General features: G+C 36.0%; 1 protein-coding gene across 1 annotated transcript in view; it reads left to right on the plus strand.

Annotated features, from left to right (window-relative positions):
• LDLRAD4 (low density lipoprotein receptor class A domain containing 4) overlaps window positions 1-8785 on the plus strand; it is a 314691-nt gene extending 305906 nt beyond the window's left edge. The window contains exon 8 of the mRNA XM_058174746.1: window positions 8441-8785. The gene's annotated coding sequence lies outside the window, so the exon portion shown is untranslated. The remainder of the gene's footprint in view (window positions 1-8440) is intronic.
• Window positions 8786-11379: the final 2594 nt, after the last annotated feature.

Raw genomic sequence — 11379 nt, forward strand, 5'->3', positions numbered from 1 at the left:
AAATACTCAAACTACTCTTTATATGAAGAGCTTAAAGATGATATTACTCTGTTCATACTTAAATTTAATGAACAAATAATATAAACGTTTTATAAGTAAACTCCCTTGAAGCTTTATAATGGGGGGGCATTTTTCATTACAAAAATAATGAATTATATATTATACTCAACTTTTCAATTTTTTATTATTACTACTTTTTTAGAAGGATCATGTTTATGATAGTACAATGCTATCTCATTTTATAAGCCTTCTGTAGCTTTTGATGCAGAATGTGTTTCTACCATCTGAGATGTCTAGAAAGCATCAAGCCTTCATCTTGGGAGGAGACAAATTAGGGTTGGAGAGATTCCTAATGTTTTGAGCATTGGAGTATATGCTGTGTGAATGCTCCAGTTACTTCTGTAAATTTTCTATGTAACATTGGCCCTTTAGACCAGGGGTCTGCAACCTTGTCAACTTTAAGACTTGTGACTTCAACTCCGAGAATTCCTCAGCCAGCAAAGCTGGCTGAGGAATTCTGGGAGTTGAAGTCCACAAGTCTTAAAGTTGACAAGGTTGCAGACCCCTGCTTTAGACCAATGTTTGTGACCCTTTCAGCTTGAATGTTTGAAGAACATTATTAATAGCTACTCAGAGTTGCCTCGAACTGCAAGATTGAGTGGCATATAAATTTAATAAATTATTGGTAAGGGAGGAGAGGGGTGTTGGCAGTTTAGCATATAAATAAAACCAATATTCTTATTTATTAGCTTAGTGTATATTTTGGAAGGAGCAGGGGTCACAGGAAGTATGGGTTTTCTGACCTCTCAAGCTTTACTTTAATTGCATTGCCTGTTCCTAGCAACAGCAGATCCTTGTTTTGAATGTTGTGTTGTTTTAGCATTTCCTCACTTTCTCCTATATCTCAGAAAAACTGAACAAACAACATAGGTAGGGGATCAATTATGTTCCTATATGTAATCTCAAATATAATTAATTTGGTCTTTTTTTTTTTCATTCTTAGTGATAGTAAAGAAGTTGCATTTCTGACTTTGCTAAATAAAGTGAATCTCTCCCATCTTTGGATCCTAATTATAACTGGCATTGTGTCTCTTATCTCTTTGTTAATTCCGTTCTCCATTTTTACTTCTTTCAGCTCTGTGAATGTTGTTCTCAGCCTTTTACTAAGTCCAATCTGGGCAGCTCCATTGTACTATTCAGAAATTTTTGATATAGAAACCACCCATTTTCACGACATTTTGTAGGAAATATATCCATAGTTAAGTCCTGGAAAGTCCTTGTGCTATCTTGAAACAAATCAATCACTACACCATCATTTATTCTCTTTCTACGGATAAATGGAATTTAGACTTGCAATACTGACGCAATATTAAATTTGTTTGATAGAAGTAATTGCATTTCTGTTTAAAATAATAGGGCTGGAGAAGGGGAGATGAGATGCATAGAATTTGCTCTGCAATATTCCTTTGAAATACATGAAACTCTTATTCAATAATACTTGTGTTTAAAATGAAATGCACCCCTCCCTTTGTGGGGGTAGCCAAATGTACTTGTTCCACAAGATGTTGCAGTAAAATCAATAGATTTTTAATATTTTGTTGATGCAGCTACCTTTTATGCTTGGTCAATTCAAACATAGGTTTATAATGTTCTCCAAGAGATGAGTCATGGATTTAATTAATAGTAAAGCCGGTTAAGAATGCCTATTTATTCTTGACAACTTGAGGGAATTCAGCTTTTCACTGCAGAATAATTTTTGAGTATACATGAATTATTTTACCTGAAGTCAAATTTCCATTAATTCACCTTTGTCATATATGTACTCTTCTTATCTAACTTCCTTTCTTTGGTTAATGTCAGATTTTTCTCACTGTCCAGGATCTCTTTATTCATTAGAGTAGGTTGAATTGTTTTGATTCAAGTCTTTTCATTTGGGGATTTTTCTTTTCTTTTATATAATTCAACTTTTGAATGCATGCAAACTTTATCTCCTAGTTCAATGTACAGATGTGAAAATAATTTGATAAAATTAGTGTCCTTTAACTCAGGGGTCTGCAAACTTGGCTCTTTTAAGACTTGTGGACTTCAACTCCCAGAGTTCCTCAGCAAAGCTGGCTGAGGAACTCTGGGAGTTGGAAGTCCACAAGTTTGCAGACCCCTGCTTTAAATGATAAAGAAAGAAATCAGATTACTATTACTTGAAGAAACTTCCTAATTTCATGTCTGTCATTTTGAAAAGTGTATGTCCTCTATTACTTAAAAGGGAATATGGTCTAGGTACAATGCTGTATGGTTTGAACAGGAACAATATAAATATGCGTTTGGCTAGATAGGATAAGTTATGACTTGCTTTCTGTATGAGAACCTTCTTCTGAAATATTTATGAATATTTCTTCTGAAATATTGTTCCTCTATAACTTCCAGAGAAACGAAACAAGGTTCAATTCATTAAATCATTGTTTGGCCACAATTAATTTGATTTGAATATGTGATATGACAATGCACACTGCGGTTCTTAATGTCACACAATTTAATATTTTGCATGGTAAACCATAAAATAGTTGTTAAGTTCATTTTGCTCCTTTCCATTTGTGAATTTGCCAAAACAGATAGTTAATCCCCAAATGAAGTATTCTTCTGTTTTAAAAGAGAAAATTCTCCATTCCCCTTCTATCTAAACTTCAGTCTTACCAAATACTGTACAAATTGCTCACTGAGTTGTTCTGCCATTATTCTGCAGACATGACCTATGAAAACATCCTAAAGATATCAGGTTTCCTAATCTGCTCTCTTCAGGTTTCATCTCTGAACAGCCTCTCAAGCTTTACTTTTGCTAAGCTCTGAAATACGCTGTTCTTTAGGGGATAATGAATACTAGGGTTCAGTGCTCCTTAAATATACTAATTTTACAGGTTAGTGGTTTACTGCTTCTGACATTGCCTACAGTACTCAATGAACAGTAACAACAAATAGAAAACATGCATTGGAGAATGGGGTAATGCGGATTTCCTCAACCATGATGTGTTTCAGAAATCCTGCATTACAACTTCCATCTTTCTTTTTAGAAAGGAAGAAAAGAAAGTGGCCACCAATTTAAAAAAAAAAAACTTCAAAAATGATCTTAATTGCCACTAAGGTAAAAAAAAATGTAAATGAAATAAATAAATTGAAAAATAAATGAATAAATGAAATGACCTTTATCAAGGGTGTTACAAAAAAATTACACTATTTAATCCACCTTAAAGACATTCATATGTAGCAAAAAACCATTTTTAACAGCATATTTGGAATTTGCAGTAGAATAAGCACTTTAAAAAGCTTTTAAAAATTAGTTTTGTTTCACTTTAAAGCTAAAGTCAAAACAACAAAGTTAATATAACAAAAATATCCGGGAGCTATTAAAATATCCCATTAAAAGAACGGAAGATCTATACCTTTGGAGAGGGCAATGACTTCACAAATTAAATTCATATTTGAAATTATTTTGTTCATCTTTTGTCCCTTTCAAATTATGCTTAACAGTTTTAATGAAATACACTAGACCAGTTTCTCCATCAGGTCACTGAAAATACCTAGGTAATTTTTACTATTTTTCTGATTATTAACAATGCTGTTTTGACTTATATTTCTTTGGGGGAAAAAAGACAGGGAGAATCTACAAAGAGAAGTATTTTGCATATTTAACTTAACTTCTTATCAGTAAAATCATTTCATTGAAAGAATGCTGTCAAAATTGCTTGAAGGGGAGCAATAATTTAATTTCATAGATGTTTCTGTTTAAAAGGACATTGCATGTCCAACTGAAAAAAAGTGATAAGGCTGGAAATGAATGAATATATCATTTTGTTGTGCAAGAAAGATATTTTAGGCATATACTTTGGAGAGAAAGGGAAATGGAAGGCAAAGAGAATGAAAAGTGCAGTATCTGAGGATCAAATCAACAGTAAATATTGTCTGTCCTAGTTTTGTCCCCTGAGCATTAAATTATGTCAGAGTAATTTCTTTTTTGTTTTCTTAATAAAGTTTTTATTACTACTTTTACTTTGTTCTATGATCCAGAAACATATTTCTAAAATTTGATGTCTTTATTTCCATTAAATGCTTTGCTAAATTTACCTTACGATTTTTATATTCCTTAAATAACTTGCAATCCTTCATTTGAGTGGTTTTTTTTTACCTACATAATTGAGACATGAGCTTTGCATTCTATCTATATTTATATTATAATACATTGTGAACCTTGTAAGTGATGTCTCTGCCCATCTACTAGATTTTTAATTTACAGTAGACTGGCCTACCCACAAGGAAAATGGCCTTCTGTTTCAGAAGTCTTGTGGCAATCCTATATTATGGTAAAATGTCCCTTATGCTAAAATCACTTCCAACCAGAAGTGTTGGCTGTAGGAAAAATGGGAAGTATATTTCTCTTCATTAAGAGGCCACCAAGTTGAAGAAGGCTAGAGGTAGAAAGTTAAAGGGGAATATTGAAGGTGGAACCAAGTAATCATGAACTTCAGAATGTCTAGAGATTCTCAGTCATCTAGGTCATGGTTGTCCCAAAGGCAACCGAATTTTGGTTTTTCCGTGAAGCATTTTGCTTCTCATCCAAGAAATGTCTTCAATTCTGGAGAAGCTTCTTGGACGAGAAGTGAAACGTCTTCAGAAAAAGTTTCTTGGATGAGAAGCGAAACATCTTCAAGGAAAAAACAAAGTCCAGTGATGAACTTCAGAAGTTTTTGATTAAGAAATACTTATTTAGGAATTGACATTACACCCTTCAGGCTGGAAACCTCCATCTGGGAGCTTGGGGCAGAAAGTCTATCTTGTTAACTCTACCAAAGCATTCACTGACTGAGCTGGCTGTTACAAATGCTTCAGCCATAAACTTTCTTATTTGGAAGTGAGCCCTGTAAAAATGGAGGAGATTTGCCTCCAAGTAATTGGCTGGGAGGTGATTGTTGCTATTTTGATGCTTCTTTGAATGGTTTGTGCGATTGTGTGGAGACAATGTGGCATGTGCTAAGGACCTTATGGGCATTCCTGTGCTGCTTCCTTACCCTCTGCCTTCCCCCTACCCCCTTTTGTTGGATTGGCCTCTTGTGTTCCTCTGTGGATATTGTAGACATTAATGTAGATGAGGATGTAGTTGGAAGGATTCTGCATGTTTATGGTTTCTAAAGTAACTTAAGAGCCTCCTGCTCAGCAGACAGAGCCCCTCTCCCCCACTGTCTGAATCAACAACACCCATTGACGTCAATGGAAAGATTCCGAAGGGGTCAAATGACTCTTCCAAGAGAGCTAACATAAAGTCCCTTTTTGTTGTGCCTCATTTAAAATTGTGTTCTTTCTCTTTTTTTTGCTGCTTATCTCCTCTGCTTTTGATGTTTTAGGTGCTCATGGATATATTATGCACATATCCTACCCAATGGGTAGAATAAAATGAAATCCATTTTTAATATTGTAAAATATTCTGCTGTAGAGACGATAACTGATTACAAAAGGACTCACAACTTGATAATTGCTTATGCATCTTTTGTTTGTTTTTTGTAAGAGAATTTACAATGGAATGCATTCAGAAAGTAAGAAATCCAAATATTTTATTTTATTACGAAATATCCAAATGATATAAGGGAAAAAGGAAGCCTGGAAAAAAAACCTTTCAGCTAATCTATAGACAGTGATTGATACATGAATCTTTATAAGGAGACTTTTGTGAGTATGTTTATATTGACACTTTTTTAAAAAGTCAATTTTAACTGTGCGTAGCTGCTAGTATGATTTTTTTTCCTATTCTTAATAAAATTGGACCAGTATTCAATCCATTATTATTCCCTATCAATCTCAGTATGGACCAGATCTCATGAGCCATTGTTTTTTAAATACCAATATTTTTAAAAACTACATTATGAACCTGGCTTTAAAACATCCCTGAAAAATATAAGGTGTATAATTTTACAAAATGAAATTTTTAAAAAGATGCCATTTCTACTTTTAAAATTTTCAAAGTGGTGTTTTTAAGGGGTACATGTTTGTATTTAGTGTACATCTTTTTGTGTAGTGTTACGTTCACAATACATGCAAAAGTGCACTCTCAGGATCTGAAACAACATTCAGCATACATAGCACCCCTGAAACAAGATATCGACATATCTATGTTGCCCACTCCATGTACTTGCTGTGTTTTTTATTTGATGCACAACACTGTCATATTTGTGTGTCTTTTCCTTTAGTTGTGTGTGATTTCTTTTTTTTAAAAAAAAGGTTTGTCTGAATGTTACATGTTGATATTTGAAATACTTTAAATTAGAATGACTTCTGAAGAACGTGGATTACAATTTTTCTGTATTCCTCTCTTCAGGTCCTCTCATTTCCTGGTTGATGACTTAAATATTACAAACATCATCCTACTGAATCTAAGTAGTACATTTTGTTTGGATTCTTCGATTTTCGTTTGGAGAATGAGATGAGTTTTAGTTTCTGGATTACACACCAGAAAAACACTCTTCTATTTGGCGGATTCTGATCTCGGTGTGATTGCCTTGGCAGGGCAAGTTTACCACCTGTCCATGCCAAGTTCTGTTTTGAGGTCTTATCTGGTGGGTAAAGCAGGAATTTCAGAAAAATAAAGCAGGTTTTAACACTGAAAACAACTCCATGTCTTTTTCCCCCTTAAGAAGCTCATTCAGTATCCTATGATCCAGCAATGGGAGACCTCTTCATTGAAACAGCCTGTATTGGTCTACTGGGTTTCTTATTTTGAATCTGATTTAACTCAGTAGAACTGTCCTACTCTGTTCATATTTTAAAATTAGTCCCTGGCTGCTACAATCTGGGACCACAAATTAATGGATCATGCCACACACACTCTACTGTTGTCATAATAAGTAGGCTGCAATTTCTCCACCCCCACCCCCATACCTATTAGTAGTTTGGCCATCTTCTAGCTTCAAGCAGATCAAAGTTTCAAGTACATGTGTTAAGAATAGTAAAGTTTGACTGCCATGAATGGAAATCATCACTTAATTATTTGTGGGAAGGACTGATCTGAAGTTGAAATAGTAGATGGTCTTCACAGGGCAATTATCATAGTCAAGTTTAGAAATATGTTTTTACTCTATTCTTACTAGATAATTGGTTAGACTTATGGGTGTTTCAGTAGAATAGATCTGGGAGAGATCAGGCTGGGAAAGTTATATTGGCTTACCTTAATTTTTATATATATCTTCATTAGAGTTTTGCTAATACCCTCATAGATACAGATAATACTTAATGACCTGTACTAGGTTACTAACTGATATATAGCCCTCCCTGTAGTGAGAAGTTTTCAATTTCAAATGGGCTGTTCTGTTCCTTTTTTTTTTTTGCACATGCGATGCAATTAGGTTCACAAAAAAAATGCCTAATTAATTGGTATTAATTAAACAGGGAGATTCTAATTTTATTAGTTTGGTGTATTGCTCAGTTTTGTGTTTACCCTGCATTATGGCAATGCTTTGCACAGTACAGAAAGCTTGCATCTGTGTGAATGTTACGCCAGGTGCAAGTTGCGAATTGCAATAACATTTGCTGTGTATAGCCTGAGGACCAAATAAGATGCTGCTCCTTTCAAAATTGCCAGCCTGTGAAGCTTGCAGTGGTGGAAGGTATGACAGAATGTATTGTTAGAAGTCATTCATATTTTAGGACAAATGAAAAGATATACATATGTTTTTCAGGGGAAATGGCACCCAAGGCCTATTACCCAACAAGCAAAAAGATATTTCAACAGAGTAACCATTGCTTTATCTCTAGTACAGAAGCAATTTGCACATTGCCAGCAAATGTTCTTTAGGTTAGTTGACTTTGATACAGAAAATGTCATGAATTTACAGACACCTGTCTTAGCTATTGTTTTCCGGTCACAAAACAAAGACCTTTTAGAGGAACATTTCTGTAGAAAAGTGGTGGTCAATCTCCATTTAATTCCCCTCCTGCAATGCTTGTTTTGCCTCTCCATAAAGTCTCTTAGAGGCTGCTAAGGAAAGGCAGGTTCACAAACATCTTTCTGCTTTGTGCCTACTTTCAGCACACTGTTTAGTTATGTAGTAATGCTAATTTCCACATCTATTATGTAATAGCCCAATAAGGCTGCTGCTTTTTCCCAATGGGTCATATTTCTTTTTTTTTTTAATCTACCTGATTGCTTGGTATGTATTCAGTTTGTTTCAAGAGTGTTTTTTTCTAAAATGACAATAAAATACAGTACTATTCTTGATATTTAGCCTTTCATTTAAAGTTTGCTTTTTAAATGTTTTCAAAAGGGAAAATACGTTGTGGCTTTTATTGCAACTTTTCAACAGCTGTTTATGTGAAGTTACATGATTTTTGCTTTGCTTTAAGAGACTTTCCTCTTAACTCAACTTAATCCCAATCTGGAAACCTCCTGCCTTTTTTCCCTTAGAGCTCCCAGCTTTCCGGATCAGCATGGATAACAGGAACTGTAGTAGAACATACCTTCAAGGCACAAGATTGGGAAAGCTCCTTTTATACTAATCAGATTGCTATTTAATTTTAATGTAACTTGTGGTTATATGCAGAAAAAGACTTTTAACAGTTGTGTACCTGCCTCCTAACTGAGTAAATGGTGATGTTTTAATTTCTAGACCTAAGGTCTGTTCTTGCAATACTTCTAAGGGAAAATATTGCTCTAAGTGCTATTGTTAGTTTTAAATACAAATTTTATGCTTGTTCTTAAGAAGCTGTGGTTAAACTGCAGAACAAAACTATTAAAAAAATGCAGCATTAATTGGTCTCTTGGTTTTTTCCCCCCTCCTTTTTGCTCAGATAGATTATATTCTAAACCAGAAACACCTAAGAGTGTTACTAATAAGTATTCCTTATTTTTTTTTGGCTGAGAAATGCCATTGCATTAGGAATAAGAGTGAGGAAAAATAATTGCTTATTTGTAATTTTAGATATGTATCCCTTCTATTTTCCAGGAATAAGATGGTATACATTATATTTTCTCCTCTAATTTCTACATACAAGGTCTCTGTCTGGTAGATTAGAGTCAGACCCAGAAAGTGTCCTGCAGTCATCCATTGAATTTGCATGGTTGACAGTGGGCTAGAACCAGAGTTTCCCAATCTTAATCCAGGCTCTTAACCACTGCACCACACTGCTGTCAGGATAAAAGATAAAGATGGGTTAGGATTATACATTGTATGGAATAGTGCACCATCATTTCTGACAGTGAGAACAACCAACCAATGGAACAGCTTGGCTTCGGAAGTTCTGGGAGTTTCATCACTGGAGGTTTTCAAGAAGAGATTGGACTGTCATTTGTCAGAAATGGTGTAGGGTCTTCTGCATGGGCAGGGAGTTGGACTAGATGACCTACAAAGTCCCTTCCAACTCTGTTAATCTGATCTGATCTATAATATTTAGGATGAGTTATGATGCCCCCTGGCCATATCTTATCAATTAAGATTATAGACAGGTGTATTCTGTCAAATACTTTTATCCTTATTTATGGCATAATAGATGTCCATGTTCCCCACCAAAACCATGTTTTAAAAAGAATCTGGGCCAGGGGTGAAATGTAAAATTTGTTACTACTGGTTCTGTGGGCGTGGTTTGGGGGGGGGTTAATGTGACTGGGTGGGTCGGCTGAAGAGGTAGAAAAAATCCTTTTAAAGGGTTCTGACGATCCCAGCTGAGCCATGCGATCATCAGAGGCTTTTTTTTTTTACTTTTAAAAGCATTTTTTCAGCCAAAGAAAGAATGCTTTTAAAAGTAAAAAACAACAATCTCTATGATCGCGCAGCTCGGGGGGGGGGGGAGAGGAATTTTTGCTACCGGTTCTCCAAACCACCCACCGCCATCGCTACCGGATCCGAACCGGGAGCATTTCACCCGATTTGGGCCCTTTCACTATTTCTGCATTGTCAGCTAACTTACTTAAATTGGTAATTTTCCTTAATATAAAGTGTATTGCTTTGACTGTAGCATCGTTATTTTAAAAGGACAATTGTTTGTATAATGAGGCAAACCAGGTTAATTGTTGAGATCCCCAAGTTGGTCATTTTATGCATAGGAAGGAAATACATCAAGGACTACCTGTCCTCAAAAGGAAAATTTCAGAGACAATTTGTAAGGCCATGCTGCGCTTATGGAGACACTGTTGGCAGCGCCTTAAAATTAGAGTTCCCAAACTTCCTCAGTCCACGGCATCCTTAGTCTTTTGTGGTTCCCAAACTGCACCCTGGAACACTCCAACAGATCCTTTGGGAACTGTGGACTTGAGAAACGGATGTGTCATAGGGATGCTACAGGGCAGTTTAAATTTGTGGGCGGGGGAGGGGAACGGGACCCAGCACAGCTAGTTTAGCAGTTTGTGCAGTTTCCAAGAGATGGTGACTGTTGCTGTGTTTCCCTCAACAATGTAAGTTTAATTGTGGCACTCGGGTGCTACAGTGCACAGTTTGAGAACTTCAGCCTTAAAGATAATGCGGCTTTAGCCAGGTTAACACTGTGGCTGTGGAGGTGAGCTGTGTAATTCCGATGCTGCTGACATGGGCCCACCCAAAATCCCTTGTTCCTAAGTTAGGGGTGTCCAAACTTCTTCAGCAAAGCTGACTAAAGAATTCTGAGAGTTGAAGTCCACAAGTCTTAAAGTGGTCAAGTTTGGACACCCCTGTCCTAAGTCAACATTACTTTAATGCAGGGATTGGGATCCTGCCTGCTTGTCTACCATGAGGGAGCAGAAAACCGAACAGGGTGGAACAAAATTGGGTCCTTGAGGAGAAGATGACAAAGGGATGGGGCATATCCATCAGGCACACTGAGAACAATTCCCTCATTGCCTTCCTGTAGAACAGGCAGTTCAGCAACAGTTAGGGAAGTTGGCAGGTGGTCCAAACTAACTGGGCTTCCTGCTTCCTTCTTGATCACGAGATCCAGAAGATCCACTTTGAAAGAGTTAGAATTCTAGAAGCGATTCACTGCATAGTTTTCCCTATCTTGCTCCTGAGGGGATCTGAGGTGCTGCATAGTCCTAATGATTTATATTGCATAGCCTTGCTGGTGTAGAAATAGCAAAAAACATAATATATTATGAACCAATTTTTAATTACTACTTCACCCAAATCTCCCAGGTTTTTCTCAGAACACTTTCCCCCCCTCCCTTTCTCCCCATTCACGTTGTGGGTGCCATAAAGATTAAAGCTAATTTAAGGGTTAAAATAAAACTAGCTACTTAAAGCTAGTTTTAAACCCTGGTCCCAAATCCTAGATGCATAAGCGGATCTAAAGCTTAATTTCTGAAAAACGATACTATCACTTCTCTCATCCGCTTCTGACAGTAATTATTGTTTGTTTGGAAATACATACCAAAGTTTT

Source organism: Ahaetulla prasina, chromosome 3, assembly GCF_028640845.1.
Source record: "Ahaetulla prasina isolate Xishuangbanna chromosome 3, ASM2864084v1, whole genome shotgun sequence".
Lineage (NCBI taxonomy): Eukaryota > Metazoa > Chordata > Lepidosauria > Squamata > Colubridae > Ahaetulla > Ahaetulla prasina.